Genomic DNA, 16,145 nt, shown 5'->3' on the forward strand with positions numbered 1-16,145 from the left:
CCCTCTAGAGGCCTGATCTGCTTTTTTCCTCCCCAATCCTGCTTAGAGGGCTCCAAAATGCTCCCATCTCTCCCCCAAGCCCTGGGAAGCACCGCTGGGCTCTTCAGGCAGAAGCAAAGCAGCCAGGATCCTGCAGAGCTTTGTTTCCCATTCTCACTCCTAAGCAAAATGCTGATGCATATCAACAGCCGGGCAGTTTTCTCCATTCTGCAACGAAATACTCACTTCTGCCACAACTGCTGGAAGGCAGTGAGTCTTAAGGCTCACCGTCCACTGAACAAACCTCAAAGCATCCCTTCAACCAAGCGCTGTTGCATCTCTCTGGATCTGCCCCAGTTCTGGGCAGCTCCACAGTCCCAGGACCTCCCCACACCGACCCCCACTTGCACAGAGCCATGCAATGTTCCCCCAGGGCCCCTCCCTGCCAAGGCACGCTCCTCCACACAGCGAAGGAGGACGATGGATAGGAAGCTGATGAGAGACAAACGAGCCAACAGATTTAGGCTGACACATTACGGGAGGCTGAGATGAGCTAATTATTTCCCTAACAAAAGCTCTTAGGGGAACAAGTGCCCTCTATTTTGTTTTATTGCTTTATTTTTCCTCTTTCCCAGTCCCCACGCACACATGCACTCTCCCCTCGAAGACGTCACGGTGAGGAAGCACATGTGTCAGCTCCAATGATTTATTCAGGAGCCGCATCAGCTCTGCCTTCCACTTGGAAGGTCTCAGGATCTCAATATTTCATACGGAAATCTCCAGCCAGCTGCCCCTGTTTCTGGTTTGAGCTGCTCGGTTGGCGCACGCATCCCTGGGGCGCAGAGGCACAAGGGGTGAGTTGCTGCCCCACGAGAGGAAGTTTTTCTGAGTTCTTTTGGCTGCTTTTTCATTTCCCCCTCCCTGTGGCCTCTGCACCAACACCAGCGTGACAGAGTGTGTGACAAACCAGGGATGGCACTGCATCCCCTGCTGGTGCACCGTCCATTCTGTGCCTGTGCTGCTTCTCCATTTGATAACCACGGTGTGTCAGCAGCTGTGGGTTGGAACTGTCAAAGACCACCCCACAGTTTTGGCTCTGCTTTTGTATGGGGGTGAACAATTCTCCTTCTTGGAGCCTGGAAATGGCCCTTTTTGGAGTGGGAAGGTAAATAGGAGTGGGCAGGGAATGGAGGGCAGGTAGAAAGGCAATGTAGTGGAAATGGAAAGGCAGGGCTTGAAGAAGTGATTGAGCACCTGGTGGGAAGGCAGGGCCAACCCAGGGCAGCTCAGGTGTATTCAATGCCCTGAGTGACCAGAAGGGCTGGAGCCAGGATCCACCCCTGCCCAGACCTCATTTAAGGGTTAGCAGTGGAGGTGAGGGTATCTCGCTGCTGATCTCTGCCTCCTTAATACTTTTTAAAGGTAAGCAAATTTTCTTTCTTGGCTTCTGCATCTGTGGCTGCTGCATTTGGACTTGTCCTCATTTGTTGTAGCCACAGGCTTTGCTGTGATGGCACCTGCCATTATGTTACCCTGCTTAAAGCAAGTAGGATTCAAAGCTGTAAGGTGAACAGGACAGAGAATGTGTCCACCTTAATTCCTCCTAGGGTAGTAATACTGATTAATGTCATTCTCCATGACTGGTTTTAATTAGGTCTTGCAGAAACACTTGGCAGCATCGCTGCTTAGCTCTGTTGTGGTAATCACAGAATCATGAAGTGTGGAAGAGGCCACTAAGATCATCATTGCAAATCATCCTAACTCCATCTGGAATTGGGAAAAGTGAGGTGAGCACTGAGGTCCTACCTCGGCCCAACTGCAGCAATGGCAGTGATGTGTTTGTCTCAAAAGAAAAGTCTCTTTGCAGAGGCACGTATAAGCTCGCCCTAACCATCGGGAGCTCCAATCTGAAGCTCCTTTCTGAGGTTTCTGAAATTAAATTTGGGTTGGAAAGAGTGAGAGAGGCTGCATCCATCAGCAAGGCAGGCAAGGAGGTGCAGCAACATTGGAGATGGGGGAAGCTGGGGGCCAGGTGACAGCTGGGTGACACCTGAGCACAGTCCCCAGAGGCAGAGCCAGCATATGTGCCTGTGCTCCTCTCCCTGTCAGCATCCCTCTGCATCCATATGCAACAGGGCTGCTATCGAGGGAGGACGAGAGGAGCCAGGAAGTTATGGTTCAATTGGAGAGAATAAAGGGAACAACCGAGATAAATCAATTTCAAGAGAGGGGAAAAAAATCATATCTTTGACTGCTCTCCCAACAAAAGCATAAAACACAAACAAATCAAAGGGCTGGAAGTGCTTCCAGCTCAGGACATGACCGGACTGAACAACAGGCTGCTAATGCGGAGGGAGCTCCCACGAGGATTGAACCACTGATAATAAATTATTGAGAAATATTAGGTGGAGAATAGGCCTGACGCCAGATGGATGCACGGCGACATTCATAGAGCAAGAATGTAAAAATGCAAGAGGTGGAAGAAAAGAGGAGCAAAGTGGTGACAAACCCACCAGCCTGGGGCCGAGGGCAGCACAGTGATGGCATCACCAGAGCCGGGGGGCAGAGGAGGGACATGGCATGATGAAGGGCACCAAAGACCCTATCAGCCTGTGATCCCCACACAGATATAGCTGTTAAAGGTGGCCTGATGAATTTAATTTATTTTTTGTTAACGCAATTAATCACCATCGGCACACGTCAGGAGCCTTATGCATATTTAAACCGGGCCAGGAGCCAGTGATTTCTCGTATGCAATTTCCTAATGTTAATAATGTTTCCATTAGCCATATTCAGGAAATCTGCCATTTTTTGTCCCCTTCTGGCCCATACTTTTTACGTTTAATTATGACCCAGTGTCAGCTATTGAAAAGGTTGACGCATTTGAAGTGTCTGTGGAGATTTCTTTTTAATAATGAAATTTCTTGGCTGTAATAGCCCTATAACTTGAGTAATTAATGAAGCATGCAGGCAGCATGCTCTCAGATGCTGCCCATTTGTTCGCTGCAAAACTTGCCAGGGAAAAAGCAGCTTTGAAGCTGGAGAGATGGGGAAGAGGTGCAGCAGTGATGGCTGTTACCTCTCCCCAGACCTGGCAGTTGATGTTTGAACTGCTTTGGGGGTTCTTTGTCCAATGGGGCCAATGGAGACCCTTGAGGCTGATGGACCCTATGCATATCCCCAGCACATCACCTGGCCCTGATGTCTTTTCCTCCAACAAAAGTTACCTTGATCTAAGAGGAATCCTTCCTGACTTCCCACCCCATGGCTTTGGGACACAATTGTTCAGGAGCTGCAGGGGGATGTTTGATTCATGGCTGTGTTCTGGTGGTCTGATTGCAGTGTGTTGCAAACCGTGGTGATGCTGTTGTTCCTGGAGGGATTTGGGGGATTGGGGTTTCTCTGTCCTCTCCCCTTGCAGATTGGGTCCTTCTGAGCACAGCTGTTTGTAGCTCTCAGTGCTGTTGTTCCCGGGCAGGCTTACATCACCCTGACAGAAGCTCCTATTGAGGAAGTCATGTAAGGCACAGAGCAAAGGAAAAATCTAATGCTGAACGTATTGATCTGTGCATTTTTCTGAGTCAAAGCAGGCTGAGGCAGCTGCTCCCACTGCCTGCAACACCAGCAGGGTCCTGGGCACAGCCCCACAAGCTTGGGACCCCAGCCCCATCCCCACACTGTGTGCAGCATCACAGGATAAAGAACCTCTTGGGCCAGGAGCATGAAACGAGGGCAATTTGTCCAAAACACCAGGAAAACAGTCTTTTTTGCAACTAAATTTCTGAGGGAAAATGATTTATTGTGAGGAAAGAAGTACCCCCAAAAAATATGGTGCCACCCCTTTGAGGATGGTCCATGGTGGGAGGGGAGGTCAGCCCCTCTGCTTGTTGCTGGAATTAGAGAGTGAGAAGGGAAATGAAGAGAGTCTTGAGAATCCCAAAAGGTAATTAAGGTAAAACTTGTTAATATTTCAAGGCAGGGCTGTGCCTATTACAGCAAAAGGCCTGGCTGAAGCCAAGGAAATGACGGGAAAAAGCCTGTCTTGTTGCATAACAGCACGTTATGGGATCAAAGCCATAAAAAGTGAAGCAAAATGCTGAAAGCCCTTGCAGGTTGAGAGGGGACGGCAGCCCCAGGAAAGCCTGGGAGAGCAGGAAATGAAGATGCTGCTGGCTCTAGCCAAACAGGAATAGGCACAGAGCAAAATGCCCCACCACCTCCTGGGCACCTGGCCGATATTGCTCCGGCTGCAGGAGGGATGCTCTCATCCCATCCCAAATGTACAGCTGTTTGGGGGCTGTCTGGAAGGAGCTGGTGCAGGGAGATCCTTGTGGGGCAGAGGCCAAAGCCTCCCTGTGCCCTCCATGCAAAGACGCTGCATTGGGGCATGCTGGCCTTAAGCACGGGGTTGGAAGGGCTAGGTTAATTATTAGGGTTGGAGGGGTTTAAGTAATTATCGGCACTGGAGGGGCTCGGTTAATTGTTAGGTTGGAGGGGTTCAATTAATTCTCAAGGTTGGAGATGCTCGACTAATTATCTCTCCCAGTCATTGCTATGCTGGCAGCGGTGGTGAGGGCAGCTCAGCTCTGCAGAGTGACTTCAATCTCTGTTTCAATCTGCGTGAGGAGGGGATGGGAAGGGGAATATTTGTCTGCTCTGAAATTTTCTAGCCACCTCCTGATCTCTGCCACTGTGGGAGGGTGATGCATTGGGCGCTGGGGGCCCCAAACCCCTGGTACAAGCTGCGAAGGTGGGTGCCCATTGCCGGCACAGAGCATCCTATGCCAGGGCATCATCTAGAATCTCTGCCTCTGGCTGCACGATGCTCCTGGTGCAGGCTGTCTTCCAAACATTGGATTAGCAGATATGAGAGCAGGGACTCACCGAGGCGTGGAGTGGATTACAGGCACTCCAGTGTGCTGGTACCCGGTAATGAATGTCCTCCATTTGCCAAGAATACATCAGGCAAATGTTTGCCTCTTAGGCAAACAAACTGAATAAATATTAATTCCCCATCTCGGGTGTCTCCATGCCCGCTGCAGACAGGCTGGGGGTGAGTGATGCCCGCCCCACACTGCGTGATGCTCTACGAAGAGCTGTGAAATTCCCAATGTGTCGTAATTTATTGATGCCAGCCATCTCCTCCTCGGCGGTTCCTCTGTGCAGAATGACTCCCAAATCAAATTGCAGCATTTTCTGTAGCACCCGCTCCTCTGAATGCACCAGGCGTGCAGTTAGGCAAGGGAAATAAGACAAGCGCAGCAAAGGAATTACGGGCTGGCTGCTTTATTTGTGCTCTGAAACATGGGGTGGTGGCAGGTGAAAGCAGCGCAGCCGTAGAGCAGGCAGACGATGAGGAGAGTAGGGCAGAATGGGCTCAATGGGGGCTGTGGATGAAGGGTTTTCCTGATGGATGGAGCAAAGTTTACAACACGTAAATGTACATTATAAGGGGTTATGTCAGTAGGGGTTAATCCAGAAGAGGCCTCTCCCTTCTGCACCCCTCAATGGCAGAGAACCATCCCAGTGCTGCTAACAGGAGTGATGTGAGAATAGAGGAGCGCTCATCCCTGCTGTGCAGGAAATGGTACCCAGGATATTCTGCTTGGATCCCTCCAGACTCGGCAAAAACCAATTTCCCTTGCACCAGCAAAAGCAGGTTTTATTAACAGCAATTTGAGCTCTCCAACAAATCCCGACAAGGCATAATTTCTCTGCAAATGGCACGTCCGCATCGCTGCTGCCTCCACCCCTCCTTGCTCCCAACCATTTAGGACAATACTTACTTGATGGAGTCTATTAAGCATGATATTTTTTATGTACAACAATTGCTGTAGTTAAGCTTTCTCAGGGCTGCTCATTTAGCAGGAAATGGCCACAGAGCCGGCAGGCAGCGCTCGCCCATCAGCCCATCCACTCCCACCCTCTGGGAGCAGATTTCTGCTCTTTGCTTGCAGTGGGGCTTTGGGGGAGGGCAGTGCTGATGGCACGGAGCACCCCGAGCTCAGCAAGCGGAGCATTTTCTTGATAGCATTAGGGCTCCTCCAGCACAGCCATCTATCTTTTTTTAATTTGAAGAACGTACAGTTTCCAGGAACTGCTCCGAAGTTAGAAACAATATGATGCTGCTGGTGAATAAGTCATGAGGACTGGAGCCTGAATCTACATATTTATGTGTGCGCTCCCTCCTCTGAGGAGGGGAAGGATTTATAGCGTCCACGGTGCTCCCATTGGAGCTGTGGTCACCAAAAGACCCCTCTCACCCTGGCCAGGCTCTGCCCTGCCCTTGGTGGCCTCTTTGCCAGGGAGGTTCCAACCAGCAGCGGTGCAATGGGCGCAGGTGGCAGCTCAGAGCAACGATCTGTTTTCATATACTTTCCATACCAACAGTTCTTATTTTTTCTCTTTTTGCTTTTAATTATTGAAGGTTTCTGCTTCAAGAAGCTCTTCTGTTCTCGGGGGGGGGGAATCATGAAAAAGGGCCTTTTGCTAATTTCTGCCTTTTAATGTTTGGCAGTTGTGCAGTTTTCCTTGGGAAATGACTGCAGAGCCTTCTGCCACCTCCCTCGTATTTTTAGCAGCACCAGAAAGTCCCGTGCCTGTGGGCTCTGCCTGCCTATGCAAAAAAGCAGACCTAATTAAATCACACAACTGCAAGTGGCACTTTTCCTTTAGTATTCCTTTTATTTTACACGGTGCTTGGCTGTGCCGTTAATTACCACCTTCAGTTATTTGTCGTTGCGCATTCCCCTTCTGAAAAGCATTTTTCCTCAGTCAGGGGAGACAAAAAAACAAAACCTAGTGAAAGCACTGGAGGAGGAGAGGAGAGATCGTGTGGCACAGCCCCACATCCTCGCTTCCTGCAGCCCCTCTGCTGGGGTTTTTCCTGCATGCTTTAGCTGATCCAGTCTGCTCTCTTTTTTCCTCATATGGAATCATACAACCATTAAGGTTGGAAAAGACTACTGAGATCATCGAGCCCAACTGCTGACCTGTCACCACCATGCCCACTAAAACATGCCTCTAAAATATATAGGATATGGAAAGAAGAAGAAGAGATGTAGCAGGGGGGCACCTGCAAAGGGCAGATCCCCACAATCTGGGTTCAGCCCCTGAGCTGCCTTTTGGAAGCGTCTCCAGTTGGGAACCTGCAGTGGGATAACTGAGATCAGAAGGAGTCTCTCTGCATCAGATGGGGCCCTGCTGGACGCAGCCTTGGTAATGCCAAAGGGGCATATGGAGGATCATACATCCCAAAATGACAAAATATGGAAAAAAAAATATACCTGGATGAGGTATCCCACATCCAGGGGTACCTCAGTACTTGCTGACAGGCGGGGTGAGGCTGAACAGCAGTGTGTGGGTGCTCTCAGGGCTGTGAGATGCTTTGTGACGAGGCTCCATAGAAGGGCCATTAACCCTGAGGGCCACCTGAGCCCTGGGCAGGAGCAGGGACATGGGACAAACAGCGGAGCAGAGCCTGCTCCCACCCCAGCTGGATGTGACCCTTGGGCTGCCATAGACTGCCAACGTGAAGATGCGACGGATTGTTTGAACGCATGATGAAAACCCTTGAGTGAGTTTGAACTCAACAGGGTGTTGTGAGGCTTAATTAATTTATGTCCAAAAGCACTTTGAGGGCGTCAGATGAAAGAGGTTATTACCAGAGTGCAAAGAGATCCTTTATTCTGCAAGATGGAAGTGGGAACAGCCCTGGCCACGCTCTCTCTTTAAAGAGCATGGGCTATTGGCACAAAGCACAGTGATGAACAAAAGCTTTTTTTTTTTTTTTTTTTCTTTTTTTAAGTCTTATGGAAATGATTTTGTGGCGTCTCATGATGGCACATCATCCTGGCACAAGAGGGCGGGGAGAAAAACTGAGCTAACTCTCCATAAAACTATTGCAATGCCATTGGAGTTTGGACCAAGTTCCTCAGTGTCTCTTAATGAGCTGTGGTGTCCTTAGGGCTGCAGGTGGCTCTAATCACAGAATCACTGCACTGTTTGAATAGGAAGGGATCTTTAGTGGTCATCTGGTCCAATTCCCTGCAATGATGCCTACGTCTCCATCAGGGCGCTCAGGCCTTGGGTGCCTCCAAGGATGGGGCATCCACCAACTTTATCATGACAAACTTTTTCCTTATATCCAATCTAAATCACCCCTAAATCTCTTGGTAAAGGCTCCCTTGAAGCATTTTGGGGATTGGGCACCAGGCAGCCCAAAGGACCCCGAAGGGTCGTAGGGTTCTCCTGCATTCATTCAGCCTCTTGCTGCCACGTGTTCTGCTGAGATTCAATGTCCCCATCTCCTCCCTTGGGGTTCTGTAGGTCTGGGGAATGGCAGCGTCCTCCACAGCCTGCCTGGGTGAGGGGATCTCATGCATGCAGCTGCTGAGACAAATGGAAGAGTTAATAGGGAGCAAAAATGGGAGAAGAGCATCGTGGTGCTTCTGCTCCTGTCCCCAGTATGGGCGCGTTGTAGAGGGGAACTGACCCTGAAATAAAAGCTGTGAAAAGAGAATGGAAATAATTCCTGCATAAACCTGACCTGAGCTACACTCTGACTGGGAATGGGATTTTATTTTAATTATTTTGTTTTGCTTTGTGTCCAAATAGCAGAAATGGTAAACCTGGTAGAAGCGGTTCGCACACAACAGCCGAATCCATTTGAGAGCAGGCACCACCATGAAAGGGAACGTCTGATGGCACAGGGCATCAGTGGCAGCGTGGGCACTTGTGGGGTCCGAGCTCAAAGCTGCCTCTCCCCCTGCTGTGAAATGCAGCATCAGATGTATCCCTGCAGCAATGCATGCAGCATCACAGCGCGCTCCCTCTCTTTTCTCAAGGCACCATTTGGCAGATCTGCACTGTGAAAGTCACGGCAGTCTTTCAGAATAACTTCTCCCACCATCCCAGCAAATGCAATGGAACAGGGGGTGCTGGGAGCCAGGCTGCATGGAGCATCCCTCCCTCACTGCAAAAACCCCCAAATGCTCTGTATCTCCCACACACACCCTGATCTGTATCATGACAACACTGTGTTGGCAGGTGAGGAGGTGACCGGGTCTGGGAAATCCATGGCTTACAGCAGATTCTTGCGTGTGCCTTTGGCACTCAGCCCTCTCACCATCTTTCAAGGTGAAATGTCAATAGGATTGTCTCTGTCTGCAAGATTCCTTCCCTGAAACAAGTCAGCAGCAGCACTTCAAGCCGTCATGGATAAAAGACATCACAATTTGATTTTCTTGTCATTTACTAAGGGAGGCAGAAGGATTTCATCAACTTTGCTAAAATGGAGCAGACCTGTGGGAGAAACAAGGTGCCCATTCCCTGTGGCCAATGCAACCTCTTCCACCCCGTGTCACACCTCCCATTCACATATCCCATGTCACCTTTCCCATCCCATTCCGTATCCCACGTTACCTGTCCCAGCCCACATCATGCATCCCATCCCCTGAAGAACGGACTGTTTTAGCACTTGGCTTAACGAGAAAAAAACAAACTGTTTTCTGAGGGAAAATGAGTGAAATGCTGTGTTTGTTGTGAGGCGTTTGCCTGTTGCAAGGTGCTGGCAACATTTTTTGCAATTAAAATACCTCATGCAATGCTTTTCATACTTTCTCTCTCTAAGAGTATGGAGTGGATCAATGAAAATGTCCAGGAGCTTCTGATAACAGCCTCGCTCTGCATCTTGAAAGAAGCCCAGGGGACAGAAAGGTTTGCATGTGTAGAAGTGTTTTCCAAAAGGACTGTTCTCCATCCTCTGCCAGCCATGGAAATTGTCATTTTTTACAAAGCAGGGAGGGAACAACCTCACTCTGAAGATTCCCATCAACTAATTTGAACTATTAGCATCCAAAATTAGTCTTTCCTCTGCCATACTGATTAGGAGAACTGAGAGTTTGGCAATGCCAGCCAGACCCCTCAGATCCCAGCTTTGGGATGTGTCTGGGTCCCCAGCACCGAGATCCGGTTCTGCAGAGCCAGCCCAGAGACCAGCACAGCACTGAGAGCAGCAGTAACAGCGGGCAGACTCAGTTCTGCCTTGAAAATACACTTTAATCAACACTTATTGGATTAGTGTTGGAATCTGAGCACTGCTGGAACGCAGAGCGGCCGCTTCTCCACCACGAAATCCTGCTGGTTTTAATCGTGCATCCCCCCCTGCAGCAATTGTGCTCGGAGCAGAATAATTATGACAGGGGATTTGGGTGCCAAGGTAAAAAATTGAAAGCAGCACCCAAACCTGCGGAGGCTCAGCCTCGCTCGCGCTCCAGCACGCTTGGCAACGCGTGGATTTTTTTTCCCCATCTCAACAAAATGTCAAAAATGTACTTAATGAGAAGTTCTCTTCTTACAAATGAAGCAGTAATCTGTCAGAAGGGAAAATCTGCTGTAAACTTAGTCAGAGCTCATCCCTTGACTCCTTGCCAGCATGCATTAAGGTTCATTAGCGAGTGGGGCTGGGCTGGGCGCTGCGCGGCGCGGGGCTGGACTGCCATCTACAGCGATCTGGGAGAATTAAGAATTAAGGTGCTGTCCTGGGGCTTTTCGTTCTCCCCACCTCTCCTTCCGGTTGGGTTTTGAAGTGTTTTTCAAACAAAAAAATACAAGGGATGCTCCTGGTAAGGGAAGAACGCCAGGGATGTGGGGCCACGTCCCCCAGTGTTAGCTGATGAGCTCTGCTGATCTTCAGTAAGAGTTTATTCTGTCCCCTGTGCTGAACCAAACTCACAGCAGAGGCTCCAGCACCAGTGAGATAGGAGCTGAGATGTTCCTACATGCAGCCCCTCTGAGCAGAGACCCGGCCCTGTGGGCATTCAGCAGAACACTGCTGATGGGGGGATGCACCCAACCGAGGGCCGTGTGATAACAGCTCCAGAAAGATCTGCAGGAGAACATATGGTGTGTTTTCAAATGCACCCATAACATTTATTTAAAATACAGGCTATAAAGATTTGCTAGCAAAACTTAATGGGAGAAAACCTGTCTTTAAGCTGGAAAGTCTCCTGTTGTTTCTCCCAAATCGTTAAGCTTGTATTTATTTGGTTTCAGCCTAAACAAATGGGGATGTTGCAGTGAGAAAGGGACCCACGATGCCCCTCACTTCTGGGGGTCAAACAGCCAAGCAGCTCTGCAGCAGGGGCTTCTCCCACTGCACCACACAGCCCTCAGTGCCCTGAGCTGCTGCATCTGTGCTGTGGTGGCCATGGAGGAGCAGAGCATCTGTGTGCATCCCCCTGCTACCTTCAGGTTGGCTCTCCGATGGGACAGACACACCAGGAACAGCAGCAGACACACTTCTCAAATTGCTTTGCCTCCACAGCAGAGTGATGGTGCCTCACAGGTACCTGATACAGACCCTAATGTGAGCAGGGCTGAACCTCACAGCACCCACTGTGGATCAGAGGGGACCTTGAAGCAGTGGCTGGGAGATAAGGGCAGCCCCACAGCCTGCTGCAGGGCCGAGGTCCGGGCTGCATCCCAGTGCATCAGCGGTGCTTTGTGGCAGCTGCACCATCTAGAGGAGAAATGGGACGAAGAGAAGAAACGGGTGGTAGAGCAGGGGACCAGATGGGCCATCTTCTGCAGGGAACGGGAATAGGAGGAAGAGGAGTCAGAGGTGATGGCACCGCCTGCATCCATCATCACCATCTATGCCTGTGACTGATCTCTTCTGGCTGGAAGGAAAAAGCAAATTAAAATTCTCAGCCTGCATCAAGGCTGACTGCACACCTCCAAGCCTGGAAACAGCAGCGTGAAAGCAATTTTGTGGCTCAGTTGGACTGAGCCTCTCCTTCTCCAGGCAGATGTACCAGTGGCACTCAGAGATCGCCACTGGAGGGATGTGCCCATGTGCCTGACAGTGCCCTGATGCCCTGCTCGTCCTGTTGCCCTTCCTGCAGCATGCCCAGCATGGGCAGGCGCTGCAGACACAGCTCTGCCTATAAAATCTGGGGAGCAAACCCCCTCCTGGGTTTGCCTGCAGGGATCCAGGAGAGAGGCTCCTCCCTCCTTGGCAGCTCCCTGCAGCACGAGGGGAGGCAGCAGCTCCATTCCCACTGGTTTTAATTTTGTTTTTCCTTACCACTCAGGCCCCAGCAGATTGCATAAGTCACAAGGAAACACTGATCACATCCCAAGTGCAACCATGAGCACATCTCAGCTCCCAGTCCTCCTCGTTTGTTTGCTGACACCCAGATTTCTCCTCCCCCTCCCACCAACTCCAGTTCATTCCTGCAGGCAGCTCCGGCTCCCAGCCCACAGATCTGCCTCTGCTCCCTCCCACCCATGCTTGTAGCTTTGCTGAGCTTTGGCCAATCCAGGGGACAGACACAGGCTGTCCCCAGCATAGGGTGCAGCATAGGGTGCAGTGAGGAGCAGCAAAATGCAAAGTGCTTCAGGTGATGGGGATGGGCACCGCAAAGGATTTCCCAGGTTAGTGTGCAGCACTGCAGGAGCCAAGCTTGGGGTGGCTCCCAGGCAGCTGATGGCTGCTCCCAGGGTGCAGCGTGGATCAGAGGGTGCAAGCAGGCTGTTTCCCAAAGGGCTCAAATCACAAATCCCAGTCAGAAGCAAGAGCTTTCCTTCACACCGTGATTTTAGTATTCACCAAAGGACAGGATTTGATCTCCTCCAGCATTTCCAAAGCTGTTTTGTCTCTGTTGCCCTGAAGCCGTTCTCAGTGCTCACTCAGTGTTTCTCCATCCCTGACAGCTCTGCGGAATGGCAGCGTGAATCTGAGCCCACACTCAGTCTGAAGCTATCAGCATTGGAGGGATGCCATGGCCTTAAGAGCCCCAAGGAAAAGCAGGAGGAACACACGAGGATGCAAACATGGAGTGAGAACAATGGTGATTTTCAGTTTGATCCAGAACTTGCTTAAGGAAGCGTTAAGGAAGGCCGTTGTTTGCAAATCCTTAATCAACGCCTGCTCATGCAAAACAGGTTTTGCGTTTGTAAGATGTGGATGAGCAAATCCCACTGTGCCCCACAGCCTTTGCACCATCCCTCACCACCGCAGCGTTCCCAGACTGGTGGCATCCTGCTGTGGCACTTTGGACTCTTCCTGCTATGTGAGGACCCAGGGAAAAGCCACTTCCTTTGTGCCATGCTCCAGTGAGAGCCTTTGAGCAGCTGCCAGCAGCCCCGTGCTGCATTCACCACCAGAGGTTTCAGTTCTTTGCAGCTGAGAGTGTTCATGAGTGCTAAAAACAGACAGCGCTCCTTGGAGGTGATCTGAAAATCTTTCCTACATACAAAGATGCTTAGGGTTGGTGGGCTGGATGGGGATTGTGCATGGGCATCAGCCACAGCAGCACATCATAGGCAGAGCTGATGGAGCTCCGATATCCAATGCAAGTTTGACACTTTCCTGAGCCCAGGAGCCTGGAATTCACATGAAAACACGTGAAGGCTTTCAAGGAGGCTGCTCTCCTAACCCTCAGTTTGTACAGTGCAGGATGCTTTCTTGCTGCGCGCTCATGGCAGAAGCAATTCTGCTCCACTGGTGAGGACCTCCACACAGGGATTTCAGCAATTGCTCTCTTGGCAGAAGTCAGCAGAGCAGTAGTCATAGACTCATTATAAGGCTGGAAAAGACCTCTAAGATCCCTAAGCCCAACCCCAACTCAACACCATGCCCACTGAACATGCCCCTCAGTGCCAAACCTGTGTGGGTCTGGAACACCTCCGGGGATGGGGACTCCACCACTCCCTGCGCAGCCTGTGCCAATGCACCACCATTCATTCAGAGAGGAAATTTTGCCTAGTATCCAACCTGAAATGGAGTAATGAAGGGAACTGGAGAGCACATGGTGATTTCTTTATCCTCCCTTCGTCCCCTTTAAGCTCCCAGCAGTTTTGGCACACAGTTAAAGCATAAGTTTCCTTTTGAAATATACAGCAACCACAGCACTTCAGTTTCATTACAGCTTTTCTTTGTGCAGTGGGGACAACATTTGTCCCACCTTTAATGCTGCCCTTTAACCAGTCCATCCTGAAACGCACAGACCCTTTTCATCACCTTCCACCATGGCTGCTGGCACGTAATGCCTGTGTTTATATCCCTGATTGTGACTGAAATCAAAGTGTTGCTGGGGGAAAGTCAGCAAATGGCTCATTAAAAAAAAAAAAAAGAAGGAAGGAAGGAAGGAAGGAAGGAAGGAAGGAAGGAAGGAAGGAAGGAAGGAAGGAAGGAAGGAAGGAAGGAAGGAAGGAAGGAAGGAAGGAAGGAAGGAAGGAAGGAAGGAAGGAAGGAAGGAAGGAAGGAAGGAAGGAAGGAAGGAAGAAAGGAAGGAAGGAAGGGAGAAAAAGGGGATTATTTCTGTATGTCCCTCAGTCCTCCCACCCAGGGTCTTCCCACACTCTCCGCTCCCCTCTGCACAGCCCAGAGGCTGAAAAGGATTTTCCTCCAAACCGGGCAGCTGTGCCCCATACACGCTCAGCTCTGTGCACTGTAGTGGTTGGGGGGAACAGGAAGTTCTCCAGCTGTGACTCCATGCAGTCCTGGTGCCATTTCCCCTGCTGACGATGCTGTTTGCACAGCACAGCTCTGCTCATGGGGCAAATAGAAACGTTCAATACCCAGCGCTGCTCGCTAGCAGTTTTCACAGGCATCTCTATTCCTTTCTTTCTAAATTAGATCTATTATAACTTCAAGGCCTCATGAGTCTCCTTGGCATTTATTAAATAACAACTACACTCTCTGATTTACCATGTTACTACATGATCCAGGCACACGCTGCTGCAGCTCACAGCACGAGCAAACCCATGCAAGAGGGAAGCAAGTCCTGGAGCCCCCCGAGCCCCATTCCCAACCAGAGAGATGCAGCCCATGCCACTTATTTAAAGGCAATGCTTGCACGACTTCTTTGACAAAAGCTTTGGAGCTCCTGAAGCTCGTGACCGTGGAACCCAAACACCTGCTGAGCTCAGTCCACGCTCCCTCCCCATCCTTCCCCCCGCAATGCTTTCACCAAAAAACCTCACGGACACAACCAGATTTGCACTTTAACGGGGTTCATTTTGCCCCCAAACTTGAAGACGTGTTTGAGGAACACAAAACTGCCACCGAAAGGTTAGCAGGACCTGAGGCTGTCGCTGTTCCCATGCCCCCAGCTGGCAGCACGCTGACTCACACCCCACCGACAGCAATGCACCGGCGTTAACACAGCTCCATGCGAAAGCAGTAATTGGCCCAGAATCCACAGGTCTCCTGACAACAGGAAGAGCTGCGAGGTGAGTCCTTTCATTCTTACCGTTTCAGTTTTAATCTCGTCCCTTTTCTTTCTGGATTAAAAAAAAAAGAAAAAGAAAAAAAGAAATGCATCGCCTGAGCTCCAGCTTCAGCCTTGATAGCCCGCAGCAGCTTTTGCCTCTAATGTGTGCAGAGCCACCTCTAATGAGAGCCCATCCCTGCCCCCTGTAATAAGCTGCAAATGGGATGCGCAGATCCTGAGGTCAGGGAGGACGTTTCATTTTGAAAACACCAACGTTTCCCTGCCATCCCCTAACAAGGGGCCCAATTAGTGCTTGTGACTTTGTCATCCACCCAGCAGGGACATGTGGACCACTGCTCTCATTTCCACAAAGATCACGGATCAGGAAGACAAATCATCCCTAATGGGACCTGGGGGAGAAGCTCCCTGTTCATTTCGAGCTGCAGGATACATACTGAGAGCACTGCTCTGCAGAGCCACAGAATGCCACCTCAGCTGGTGACAGCCGAGCTCCCAGCAGCCAACATCCCTCCCTCCGCTCCGAGCAACTGCTTGTGCACAAGCACATCTATCAGGTTGCTGCCCACAGCTTTGACTTTAATTTTATTTTTAAAGCACATTCGCATGCAAATTGACTTGGCCTGGGAGGATACATGAGTACAAGAGCTCTTTCCTCTAGAGCAGCACTGGGAGGAACATGGTGAAACGGAGCAAAGCTTCCTCACCTCCAGGCTGCAACTCTGCAGCTAAGGAAAAGCCAGCTCATTGTTCTCTCTGCACACAGATGCTGGCTGTGCTGTTTGCAGCAGCCTTGTTCAAGCGAGCCGTTTCGGGATATAAAAGCATACCACATATCCCAGGGAAAAAATAAAATAAAACACAGGACTTGTCAGCTGTTTAATCTACTGTAAGAGCAGGGGATGAATCAGTCTGAGTCTGTGACTG

At 50.4% G+C, this 16,145-nt stretch overlaps 1 long non-coding RNA gene across 1 annotated transcript; it reads left to right on the plus strand.

The window, feature by feature from the left end:
• Positions 1–1,239: 1,239 nt before the first annotated feature.
• On the plus strand, positions 1,240–9,026 carry LOC128073327 (uncharacterized). Its single transcript, XR_008202681.1, has 2 exons — positions 1,240–1,401; positions 8,596–9,026. It is a non-coding gene; the product is annotated as an uncharacterized LOC128073327 (long non-coding RNA).
• Positions 9,027–16,145: the final 7,119 nt, after the last annotated feature.

This window comes from Tympanuchus pallidicinctus, unplaced genomic scaffold (genome assembly GCF_026119805.1).
Source record: "Tympanuchus pallidicinctus isolate F22 unplaced genomic scaffold, pur_lepc_1.0 scaffold8, whole genome shotgun sequence".
NCBI classification, from domain to species: domain Eukaryota; kingdom Metazoa; phylum Chordata; class Aves; order Galliformes; family Phasianidae; genus Tympanuchus; species Tympanuchus pallidicinctus.